This window comes from Mastacembelus armatus, chromosome 4 (assembly GCF_900324485.2).
Source record: "Mastacembelus armatus chromosome 4, fMasArm1.2, whole genome shotgun sequence".
Classification (NCBI taxonomy): domain Eukaryota; kingdom Metazoa; phylum Chordata; class Actinopteri; order Synbranchiformes; family Mastacembelidae; genus Mastacembelus; species Mastacembelus armatus.
The window spans coordinates 16,241,256-16,254,579 of record NC_046636.1 but is presented as its reverse complement, the minus strand read 5'-3'; the positions used below and the strand labels follow the sequence as shown (position 1 = coordinate 16,254,579).

General features: G+C 39.6%; 1 protein-coding gene across 2 annotated transcripts in view; it reads right to left on the bottom strand.

Annotated features, from left to right (window-relative positions):
• The window catches only part of nlgn1 (neuroligin 1), a 340,091-nt gene extending 327,592 nt beyond the window's left edge, over window positions 1–12,499 (bottom strand). For both annotated transcript variants that reach the window (XM_026305296.1, XM_026305297.1), the window contains exon 1: window positions 12,396–12,499. The gene's annotated coding sequence lies outside the window, so the exon portion shown is untranslated. The remainder of the gene's footprint in view (window positions 1–12,395) is intronic.
• Window positions 12,500–13,324: the final 825 nt, after the last annotated feature.

Sequence of the window (13,324 nt, the reverse complement as noted above, 5' to 3'; positions counted from 1 at the left end):
AGGGTGTAATTACGATCAGCACAAAGGGCATGTAGACTAAAAGCCATGGGCAGTTCTTTCTCTATTCAAACCCATCAACAGTCTGCTAAAATCACTTTTTTGACCAAATAGCAGGAAACACACTCAAGAAACATATTTCTTAATATCCACAGAAAATAAGAGCAACAATCATTGTGTGGAGCAGCAAGCAGTAACACAGGGTAAGTGAAGTGGCAGCAACAACATTACAGAACAATAAGTAATTAGTGAGGTAGCCGAGTATGTATCATCTTGTCTGGGATAAATAAAACTATACAGCTCCAGGTCAAACATGTAAGAACAACATGAAAGGAAAAAGGTATTCAGTTACTGTCGCTTAAGGTAATAGTCTCTATTTCTTTATGTCACATACAGACATACTGTGTGGCATGACAGCCATCTGCACTTACTTCACTTATTATGACTAAAGACTTTTGAAAGGATAATAACGCCATACTAAAGTAAAACACTATACACTCAGCAATGGCAGACAGCTGTTCTGCAGCTCACTGAAACACACCAAAGCATATTCTTTTGTAACATCATTTCCCCCCTTTGCCATCATTCTCTCGTGTCTTTAGAGTGATATATCTGTATGATTTTATTTGGGTCATTTCTGGTAACACCAAATATTCATACAGCGGTCTTCAAATGTTTCATGCCATGGATTCTCAAAATTCTATAGTGTAAATGGAATAAAACTGTCTGTTTTCCAGTAACTGTATTTGTTCACACTGTTTCCAGTTTTTCCAACAAAGTAATCTGTCTGTTTTCCAGGCTGTTTGCTGACTGTTGACAGTCAGTGTCGAGGCCGCTTGCTCATGGAGGAGGCTGGCTGACTGTTATTCAGGCTGTTGACCGGGGAATGTAGCCTGTGTTCTGGCCTGTCAGTGTACATCAGTGAGCTGCGTGCCCTCGGCTCCTACGAGCAGAGTTAAACTCCAGCACTGAGCCTCCAGCATTTCAAACACACAGCCCACGTGAGCAAGCACACAAACACTCACATCCTAGCCTAGGGAGCAGTAAGGTATACAAGAACCAAGAGGATATGTCAGCTCAGTTCCTTGCCGTGATCTGCTCCTCATCCTCTGCACCTTGTTTCAATCCTCTTCACCTCTTTGCAGGCATGCAGTAACTTTACACATGCTCTATTTACTACACAGTAAAGGTTACTAAGAAAAACAAGACATCAAAATCAACAATACTGCTATAACTGAATGTGCCTAAAAGACTAGAATGGACATCTCTCCAGCACTCACCCACCCTTTTATTAAATTGTGATCATTACATCAGCCTAAAAATCTCACATATAAGATGAGTGCATTAAGCACCAATCTGCCTGCACTGTAGTCAACTCGACTGAGTCATCTGAGTAGAAAATGGATCTTTTCTTTCAGCCAAAGTTGGTCAGCATCCATACTAAGCAGGCTGTTATATGAGTACATGCGTAAAGTGGAAAGCGACTGGTGTTATCTGCGTGGGGGGTGGAAAAGCTAAGCTTTTCTTGTTTTTTTGTATTCTGTTCACCTGGCAGACTTTTTGTGTCTGGTTGCCAGTAGGGTCAATAGGGAAGCAATGGGCTGGCGAGAAATCAGCTTTTACTGCCACCACACTGGCTCAGCATGAGAAAGATCCCTTCAGGTCAGAGGCACAGGTGAGTACCCAGTTGCCTCCAAAAAAACTCTCTCTCTCTTTCACACACACACACACACACACACACGGGCACACACAAGACACATTCAAGTGTCAATACAATTACACTTAAAATATTCTCATTTGTCCACCCAAACCTTGCAGAACCTGGTATGTTGCATCATTATGTCTTGCTTCAAACCTTTTACGTTTCATCTCCATTATACCCTATTCATTTCTTTTCCCACCTGTGTTATGCCTAAAGTGACTTCGGTAGAAGTCTTCTTCCAAGACATAATTAGCCAGTTGGTTTGAGGTACATATCTGAAAACCTGGCTCCCTGTGGTGCCATGGAAGCCTAAAGAGGCTAGAAGCTATAGGGGAGTGTGATGGCTGCTGCAGGAGCTATGGTTTGAAATTTGTTTTCATGAGTTTTTGATGAAGTTTTGACTTCAAGGTATAAAGTTAAAATTCCCTTTCTGTGGACTTTGAAGTCTCCTTCTTTAATTCTATGTCCCCTAAAGTGGTCTGTTGCTCAGACAGCTGAGTTTAGCCACTTGGCAAAACATTGTTCTGTATCACAAAAAGGAGTCCAATTCTCAGTGACAGTGAACCTAATGTGTAATCTATTCTGAACCAAACCAAACAGAAACAGGATGCACATGTACATAATTCAGTGATGTGCCAGAGCACTGACAATATCTGAACACACTAACCTAAAAAAAACTAACATCATGTTACAATATGAGTCACTAGTGTCTTTGAAGCATATTTCATTTATTTATTTATTAGGCACAAACAGCATTCCATTAAAACAAAACAGGACATTTCCTCATGGATTGTGCTGTTACAGAATATGTTACAGAAATGAATGAATGTTATCCTTTTTTCACCTGGGCCAAGTTTTACTTTGACTTTGTTTTTTGTTTTTTTTAATGTAGCAGAACATATCACATTTAAATTACAGTAATTAGGTTTTAAATGTGAATTTAACAGATTTGAAAGGAGTATGTAAAGTCATAATGTAAGCTACTATAATATGTGGATAATATGTGTTGTGTGAAGACTTTTGGAAATGTCAATTGTAAAAATAACTTAATAATAATAATAATAAGCATATTATAAACCACATCCAGATCCAACACTACCCACATGATAAAATTTACCATAGAGGACCAATAATTAAGTGAGGATGAATAAAGCTTTCCTAAAACTTGCACAGTTCATTCCTGTAAGAAGTTCAATATTTCCTGACAGTTATTAGGAATCCTCCATATGCAGTCCTATCACCAAAACACAATGATGAGTATTCAGATGCACATTGTTATCCATTGGTATTATTATCTATTACTTAAAAGAAGAAAGGAGAAAATTAAAAGACTGAGCAGACATCATGCTTGCATGTGCTTCCTGAGTGCATCACAGTTAAAATAAGGTTAGCTTTATATGGAAACCACATGGTTGCTTTGTCTTTGTTCCAGTAGGTAAACCAGTGGAGTGTTGAAGTAACAGCATCATTGTGGCATTAAACAAACTGAATCAACTTATACTGCTATATACATAGAAGAGAGAAAATAGTGAAAGAAAATCTTGATAGCTTTGTCTCATAGAAACAGGGGAGTCTATTAATGCTGCTCCACTTGTACTCTTTTTTTTTTTTTAAGAAGCCCTCATCTTACTAATGCTTGCCTGAACACACACACACACACACACGCATATATACAGTCACACTCCCTGGCCATGTAACCTTAATAGCCCTATCAGCCTACCAGCACAGTCTGTTCTCAGCTGCATCCTCAGGTGAGCTGTCAGCTAACACAAATGTATGGAAGCTTTTGAAGTGACACCCTCAGGGACGGACACAAGACACAGAAAAGGGGAGACAACGTCATCATTTCCTTGTTTATTAAGAAACCTAGTGCTCACTGGGTGCTGATAATCCACAAAAGTAATTTCTTGTGAGTCAGTGTTTCAAATGATAATAATATTTTATTATTTAGCACCAATTTCAATGTTTCTATTGCCTTTTTTCACATAATATCTGCAAAATTGACAGTACTATTGATTGCTACCAAGAGATTGAATACAAACCATAATCTCCCATAGAAGAAAACTGATGAGAAACTATTTTAATAAATTGTCTAGGTAATTTCTAAGTTGAAATTCCAAACAATCTCTTGTCACGGCAGAGCAGCACTAAATTTTTATGATTTTGTTTTGCTGACAAAATTATGAATTCAAAAAATATTTTTTCTGATTAATCATAAAGAAAAGAAAAATATTAATAAAGTCTTGATTTGTTGACCCAGCAATTTATTGCAACCTCTGCACACCATGACACTACGTCCTTCTTTGCCACCTAATTACTGTTGTGAGGTCACAAAGTTGTTTGGTAATGGTGGTATTGGTATTTAAGTGAACAAATGATTATTTTTTTCTTAATTACCTGCCCTGCAAACTGCTTGTCACAAAATCCTCCATGAAAGTAAAACATACTACATATAGAGACACAATTACTATTGGTGACATTCAATTTTGGCTCTGGAGTTCATGTAAAGAATTATCTAATATGAACATAATCCAGGGAAAACTGGGCTGAACACTGCTCCTGTCACAGAAAACACATCTCTGTTTGCAGTATGTTCATAGTATGGTATCAAATGTGTGACTGTTAAAGCAGCTACTTCTGAAGTTTCTTTGAGTTCATCTCACACATCCTGTTTACCTGGCTCAGAGACATACCTTACCTGCATACCTTACCTACCTTACCTTACCTTACCATGAGATATACAGTGGGTACGGAAAGTATTCAGACCCCTTTAAATTTTGCACTCTTTGTGTCATTGCAGCCATTTGCCAAAATCAAAAAAGTTCATTTTATTTCTCATTAATGTACACTCAGCACCCCATCTTGACAGAAAAAAACGGAAATGTAGAAATTCTTGCAAATTTATAAAACAAAAAAAACTGAAATATCACATGGTCAAAAAAATATTCAGACCCTTTGCAGTGACACTCATATTTAACTCACATGCTGTCCATTTCTTCTGATCCTCCTTGAGATGGTTCTGCTCCTTCATTGGAGTCCAGCTGTGTTTAATTAAACTGATTGGACTTGATTAGGAAAGGCACACACCTGTCTATATAAGACCTTACAGCTCACAGTGCATGTCAGAGCAAATGAGAATCATGAGGTCAAAGGAACTGCCCAGGGAGCTCAGAGACAGAACTGTGGCAAGGCACAGATCTGGCCAAGGTTCCAAAAGAATTTCTGCAGCACTCAAGGTTCCTAAGAGCACAGTGGCCTCCATAATCCTCAAATGGAAAAAGTTTGGGACGACCAGAACTCTTCCTAGACCTGGCCGTCCAGCCAAACTGAGCAATCGTGGGAGAAGAGCCTTGGTGAGAAAGGTAAAGAAGAACCCAAAGATCACTGTGGCTGAGCTCCAGAGATGCAGTAGGGAGATGGGAGAAAGTTCCACAAAGTCAACTATCACTGCAGGCGCTTTATGGCAGAGTGGCCCGACGGAAGCCTCTCCTCAGTGCATGAAAGTGCATAGAGTTTGCCAAAAAACACATGAAGGACTCCCAGAGTATGAGAAATAAGATTCTCTGGTCTGATGAGACCAAGATTGAACTTTTTGGTGTTAATTCTAAGCGGTATGTGTGGAGAAAACCAGGCACTGCTCATCACCTGCCCAATACAATCCCTACAGTGAAACATGGTGGTGGGAGCATCATGTTGTGGGGGTGTTTTTCAGCTGCAGGGACAGGACGACTGGTTGCAATTGAAGGAAAGATGAATGCGGCCAAGTACAGAGATATCCTGGAAGAAAACCTCTTCCAGAGTGCTCAGGACCTCAGACTGGGCTGAAGGTTCACCTTTCAACAGGACAATGACCCTAAGCACACAGCTAAAATAACAAAGGAGTGGCTTTGGAACAACTCTGTGACCGTTCTTGACTGGTCCAGCCAGAGCCCTGACCTAAACCCAATTGAGCATCTCTGGAGAGACCTGAAAATGGCTGTCCACCAACGTTCACCATCCAACCTGACAGAACTGGAGCGGATCTGCAAGGAAGAATGGCAGAGGATCCCTAAATCCAGGTGTGAAAAACTTGTTGCATCATTCCCAAGAAGACTCATGGCTGTACTAGCTCAAAAGGGTGCTTCTACTCAATACTGAGCACAGGGTCTGAATACTTATGACCATGTGATATTTCAGTTTTTCTTTTTTAATAAATTTGCAAAAATTTCTACATTTCTGTTTTTTTTCTGTCAAGATGGGGTTCTGAGTGTACATGAATGAGAAATAAAATGAACTTTTTTGATTTTGGCAAATGGCTGCAATGACACAAAGAGTGAAAAATTTAAAGAGGTCTGAATACTTTCCGTACCCACTGTACTTTACCTGGCTAAAGACATTTTGCATTTTAGCTGATTTCGCAAAAAACTGCTGTGACATCCTTTATACAAAATTCAAACACAAAGCACAGAAAAAAACGTACCTGCTTGTAGGGTCACGGTGCTGTTTTGCGAGTAGTGTTAGCCATTTGCCTCGCTAAAGACTATAAAAATGGGGAAAAAAAAACGGTGGAATGTCAAGCGCATGACTCTTCTAGTGGCGTCAATCCCTGGCCAATCAGTGTCCCACAGTCTGTTGACGTTAATATCAGCTCCTCTCGCTTGGATGGCCAAGGAGATACTAAAAAAGTTCCTGCAACCAGGTACTATCCTCTAATGGAAAACCCAAAAGACAGACAAGTCAAGTAGAGCCGCGTAGTGCTAATGGAAAAATCCCATAAGTGAGAAAGAGATTTCCATTACTCCATAAAGACCTGTTTGTCAGGAGCCATTTTCAGGACAGACACTGAAGCAAGTTTGATGAACAGTCAAACAAATGTTGTATTTCCACCCAGTACTGGTGTTCTTAATACTGGAGAATCATCACCACTGATGTTTTTCCCACAACAGAGATTTTATGATCAATTTAACATTCACCAACCAAAGATGTATGATGACAACCTAAAAATTCTATCCATCTATACCCACTTATTCCTAACTAGGGTCACACGTATCTGCTGGAGCCTATCCCAGCTCTCTTTGAGTGAAAGGCAGGGGTACACCCTGGACAGGTCACCAGTCCATTGCAGGGAAAACCTAAAACATTATTTTTTTTAATTGTGAAAATTTTTCACAAAGCTACTTGGGTTTCAGTATTATAATAAAAAAAACTTTCCGATGAAACCAGAACTGATGAAATTCTTAGAGACAGCACAGAGCGTAGTTCTCCACTAAGCCAATTCTGATTTGATTCTGAGAAAGAGAATAGTGACACTGAATTTCTGCACTCAACCTTCTGCTGATAAAATAATCTACTGCTGCCAGCCATTTCTCTGATGTTCTCCCTGCTAAGGGATCTACAAAATTACTTCATAGCAGTGTGAAAGGAAGAAATGCCCATTCGAAACTCTGGGTCTACGCTTTCAGGATAGTCTGTTCTAAACATGCCCACCACCTCCTCCCTTTCCTCCTCATTTTTCCCTTTCCTGCCCTTGTGGATTACAGCATGCAGATAAATCTGCATCAGTGAGCCCAGAAGTTACCATACAGCAAACATGACAAGTCTGCAGATGCCAGGAGTGGATCCTCACACTGTTATTCTGCAAACTAGATAGCCTTCACACAATAAAAACAAAAGCAACAAAAAATAAATACATTTTTTAAAAAATGGTCTGGGATCTAGAGATGTGATGATCAAACTGACCTCTAAATACACTGTTGCTATTTTTGGCAGCTGCCCACCATGAACAAGGTTCAAACTTTTGCTTGCAATCACCTCTGTCTGTCATTACTTTTAACATACAGCTATCAGTGAATGTGGTGGTACATTTCACTTAACTGTTTCCTCCACTGTATCCATCGCTGAATTTGTTAAAATAGACCTGTTGGTGGAATTGTGGCTACATTTTGCTCTGATGTCTCTGTATATGATGAGCTCTGACGGCCTGTTGTCTTTTCAAAACCCTGAATTGGTTTTTTAATTCCAATCATGCAAGTTGTTTTAGTTTCTATGCAATTAAAACATTCTGATAATTAAAAGAAGCACCATGAGCAGAGTTTTAATGTGCACCTACTACAGCTCAGGTGCTGCCAAAACTGTTGAAGCACAGTATTAGCAAGAATATCACAGCATGAGAATTATTGTTTGTTAAGGGATGTTTTCTAAATTTCTACTGTTGTCTACAGAGCAACACAAGACTTTTCTAGTTGTAATAAACACAGGATGAGGTTGTGATTTGCATGGATATAAAGATATGTAGAGGAAATGGTAGCAATATTCATTACTGGTCCTCAGGTATGTCTTTATATCAGCTCACCTCATGAGTAAAGATGGCAACTGCATAAAGAGACAAATTTACTGAATTATTTTAAATGGCAAAGCCCAGTTGTTGGCTACTAAAGCAGTAAGTGTTTAGATATCTAAAAGAGTAAATGGACTGTGTTTGTTTTGGTTACTGTAAAGTAACAAGGGTCAATTAAAACTTTTAGAATTTAGAGTATGCTGTTAAATATGACCATCTCAGATTAGAGTCCCAACAATTGGAATTGCAATCATATGCAAATAAATATTGTGTCTCTGGGGAGAAAGTATTTGTAATGCATGGACAGCATTCTAACATGCACTAGCATTCTAATTTAGATTTTAAATACAATAACATGCAATGTCAGATGTTTTCTGGGTTAATTTCTCATGCTTTGTCTATTCTCATTACACATTTAGAACTGTAACTGTTTTTTGATTCATTCAAACTCAACAACAACAAATTCAACAATCTATAGTCCATCTAGTGAAAATACTCTGTTACCAGAGCGGAAGTAGCAAGCAGCAAAACCCATATTTTCAACAGTGTATCAGGGGAAGAGAATAGGAAACCGCACCCTTTCACAGATTAGCTGGGTGAAACCTCTTGTGCTATTTGTCAATAAGTAATTTATTTTGTGCTGCCTCAGAAAAGAACGGGCATATTTACAACATTCTAATTGTTTCCTCATCACTATGGTTCAGTATATTGTATATACTGCAACATTTCTACAGCCAACCAATACCATATACTGCAATCTCCATTTTACTCTTGGACAAGAAAGAAAAAAATGTCATCATATCAAAATTTTTAAAAATGGTTATCAGTATCTTCCAAAATGCACCGTATTCTCAAAAACAGTGAAGCATTTTGTGATCTCCTACATGTATTATTAAAGGGAAAAAAATCACCTTCATGGTTAGAAAAAACAAAACACTAAGTTTTGATGATTGGCATGCAGATTACACATTTCATACACCCTACTGTTGAGGTGATATAATGTCATGTTAGTTATGCCTTTGCTACTGCATGTATCCTTAAAATAAGTGACCAATATTATCATCTTTTGAAGAGGGAAATGTCCAATAACTAAATGGTTTCCAAAAATGTTATGCAAGGCTACTTTTTATCTGCTAACTCAGTGACATGCTGCTGTTTCAAATACAAGATTACTGTTGTACCTGGTTTTGGAAACACATTTCATATAATAGCTAGTTATTCTCAAGTGTATTTTGCTAACTGTAACTCCTTTTCCAAGCAGTAGCTGCTCACATTTCAAGTCCAATTATACTGTTTTGTCTGTCAACAAGGTCTCCTCCCAAATGCAACCAGCAAATAAAATGCTGAGAGTAAAAGCAATGTGTTCAGCATTTAGTGTCCCAAAAACCTGTTTCCTTCTCAATATGTATGTTCTCTTCACTTTGTGATGTCTCGTCCACATGACCAGGATGAGATAACAAACAGTTTGCAAAAGAAATGTAAGTTATATGCATGATTGGCCGTTCGCAAATAATCTCTCATCAGAACTAAACATCACAACTAAAAGAGATAACATGGGCCACTAAAGCGCCAACACCTTTATGGTAAATGTTCTTGCTTAACAGGTTGCTAAACACCTAAATACATTGATAGTTTAGAGCTTGATTCTTGGGGTATAAACTCAATCAGTCTTCTGCAGATTGTGACATACTGTAAGGGGAGAAAATGGAAATTCACCCCACTATCCCCCAGATTGAAGGCTAAACCTCTGTAGTCTGAGTCCTTGGATGAACACAATCTCTGAACTGGGAAACATTTACTGAATGTACGGTCATAAATAAAACACTTAGTGTTACTGAGGCTTGTAAAATTCTGTCTTATCTTCTCAGCTTTATTCTAACACAGTGGTTCACAATCCTGGTCCTTAAGGACCCCTGCCATGCTTGTTTTCCAACTATCTCTGCCCTTTCCACTTCTGATTGATTGAACATGCCTAAAGCTAAAAAAGTAAGACAGAATTTTACAAGCCTCAGTAACACTAAACTAACTATCATTATTGGGGCTTAGAACACAAAATCCATCATTTTTGCCATAAACCCTGGTCTTTCAGTATGTCTTTATATAAGTCTACCTTATGAGTAAAGATGCCAACTGTAAAGTAATGATGCATATATACATATGCATCACATATTTTGCATGTTAGGAAACAAACTGAACCCAACAAACAACACAGCAGAGTTGAGGTAAACTGCACCAATGGGACCTAGTGTTTATTCCAAACCACCTGTCATTATTGCTGTTCAGAACACAAAATTTGAATGAACTGTTTGTTATCAACGACTGATACAGCATAAACAACAGGCAATGCATTATAGACAATTTCTCATTAGCGCAAAAAAGTTCAAGCCACAACAACAATTTCAATGGCCAGCTTCAGAACCTAAAAACTGAACAGGTCACCTTAGGGTGAGGTGGCCATTTTCTCCAGAAACAACAGTACCATAGTATGAGTCAACAAGGGATCCATAATTCACAAATGAGCTGCTTCCTACGCACAGAAATGGTAGATGAGGCAATATGATGAGAGGATATGAGAAGAGAGGAGGAGTATGTGAGTAAACCAGCAGAGCAATATGTGAAGCGAGAAAATATGAAGACAGACATGGGTAGCGAGTAGGTATCTTTTGTGGGTGAGCTACATACTGTAGCTCAAAGCCCCTGGGAGTGACCTGAACCATCAACCCCCCCCAAACTTCCCCAGTAACAGCAAGTAGACAGCCTCCACCATCATGCGACGAGAACATAATAAAGCAGCAGGAAACAGAAGACAGGGAGGGGGGAAATAAAGATAGGGAGAAAATTTCATTAAAGGTCACAGTTAGATTGTGTCATTTAATGCCTGCAATTGCATGGCTACATGCGATCTCAAGCTTTTCACCCTTCATCTGTATTTCTTTATCAGGTTAATTATGATTTTGTTTTATTGTAGGATTCCATATAGACTATGCATTTACATCCGAATGTCTTTTTGTCTTAGGTCTGTTCTCATACAGTTAGATTCTTGGAGAACAAAGTGAGGTACATTCAGGTGGAGTGTAAGGTGCTAAACGAGGTGTAACCAATTACAAGAGATGGCGGGTAGTCTAGTAGACCCAGAATTCCTAATAACAACCATAACTATATTTTGACAAATCTGAACCAATGAAATCACTTTAACATTTGAGCTGCTGTGCTGCCTGGCAGTCGCCTCTGAACAAAAATATGCATGATTTACTTATTGTGAATTAGATTCACCTGCAAGGAAATTTATTTAATTCTCAAGCAATGACTAACATCTCTGACTGAGCTCCTTCTTTCTCCATCAAAGGCTGGTCCAAGGTGTACCTATGGGTGTAAGGGGGGCTGGGGGTAATGCCATTAAAGCCTGTCTGCCAGAATCACATCGCAGCATCCAAACGCCTCTTTCTACTTCATCTGTATTGTGACAAGTCCTAGGAGCTCGCACACACAAGTACCGCATTCATCCGGTTTTATATGGTGATGGTGCCCCCGCAGCGGCCGACGGGCGCAACTTTACTCCTCCTCCTCCTCCTGGATCGGAGAGAGGATAGAGAGACTCTATTCACGATGCGCGCACGCACACACATGCACGCACGCACACGCTGTTCTCAATCCCCCTCCATCCTCACCCTCGGGAATCAGCCTAAGAGGAGGTTTGCGTTCATTTGAGTCACAAGAAGGAATCTGAGCCTTTTAATAAATCCAATTTCAGAATCAATGCCCAAAATTCGGATTGTTACTTCCGATAAGGCATGAATGAATCAGATTTTGATTTCATGACGAACAGTCACTGGATAAAACAGAAGATTCACTGGCGCGCGCACAGTCTGGAGATGGTAAACGACAATTTGTTGATATTTTATACATTTCTACAAGAGAACATTTTTGATATTAAATTCACCACCCAGATTAGAGTCCCAGCCAAAGCGTTATTTTCAACCCCGGTTATTTTGCGCAGCTTCCTGGGTCAGACTGTGTAGCTCTGTGCGTCCATGCGCTTGGAACAGAGTGAGAGAGAACCCAAAGTGGAATACAGAAGGAGAGGAAGAGGACGTTTCCAACAGCCTCTCCGGTGCAGTTTTTCTCATTACTAACCCCTTCCACTAAGCAGAAACAGCGTTATGCACAGCGAAAAGGCATTAAATTTCCCAACATCCACCTGAACTTGTCCACCATCACCTCATCTGGATAATTCTGCTGAGTAAATCATGAACTAAGAAAATCAGCAACGCAGTTAGGCTACTGGATTTTACCGGTAAAGTGTCAAATCCCACAATAGAATGTCTTAATGCCTGGTGGAGCTTACTGAATTCAAGAGTGAATGTGTGAATGTGTATTTACCCTTAAGGAAGGATCCCATCCGCTTCTTTTTTTCCCATCTCAAACAATATTCCTCTGTGCGTTACGTCCCGTTAGGGTAAGGTGCATTCCTTCCAAAAGCCACATAGCCCCCCCCCCCCCCCCCCCAAAAAAATCCCCGACGCTTAAGCGTTGGAAATATGCCTAGGAAATCAGACTGGCGCACTTTTCACTCCAGGGGGTAAAAACTCAAGTTAAATGTGGTCCAACATTTACACAAGCGCAAAAACAAATGAAGGAAACCATTTTAGTCCATAAAAACAAGTCCGCTGTTGGTTCAAACTGTTTTTATTCACAACTATAATAAGATTTATAGTCTCCTAGAAAGAAAAGACCATTGCGTCCGGGTCTTTTGACGTACATCGGTCTACATGTTAATGACGGTGATGTTCAAGAAAAAGAGTAGGATTATCCCCCCCCCATCGTCCGCTCCTCACGATTCAAGCTGTACTTGGCTGGTAAAACACCGTCCTTTCTCTCTCACTGCTCTCTCTCTTCCCTCCCTACCGCCACTCTTCCTCTCCTCCAGCCCCTAAGCCTCTCTCGGCAGCTTTCATGGAGCAGAGACGCGCCTAGCGGCCTTGAAGAGAATTCCACAGCTACCAGTTCACCCCCCAAACCGCGCCCCCACCTCAACTTGCACCTTAAAGATACATGGAAATATGAGACCCTTTATATCCATGTGTGCATTTCAGGGGGAGAAACGATGAACTGATAAATTCCACTGGTCATGTTAAATATAAATAATAAAGGAGAAATATGAGTGTAACAAATGGTGTAATAAAAATAACAGCTGTAGGAAAAAAAATCTATGTGACCACCTGCCAAAACTGAATTATGAAGAGTGTGAAATTATGAGAAAAATATTTTAAAACATATATTACATGGACAAATATTATTTGTTTGTGGGT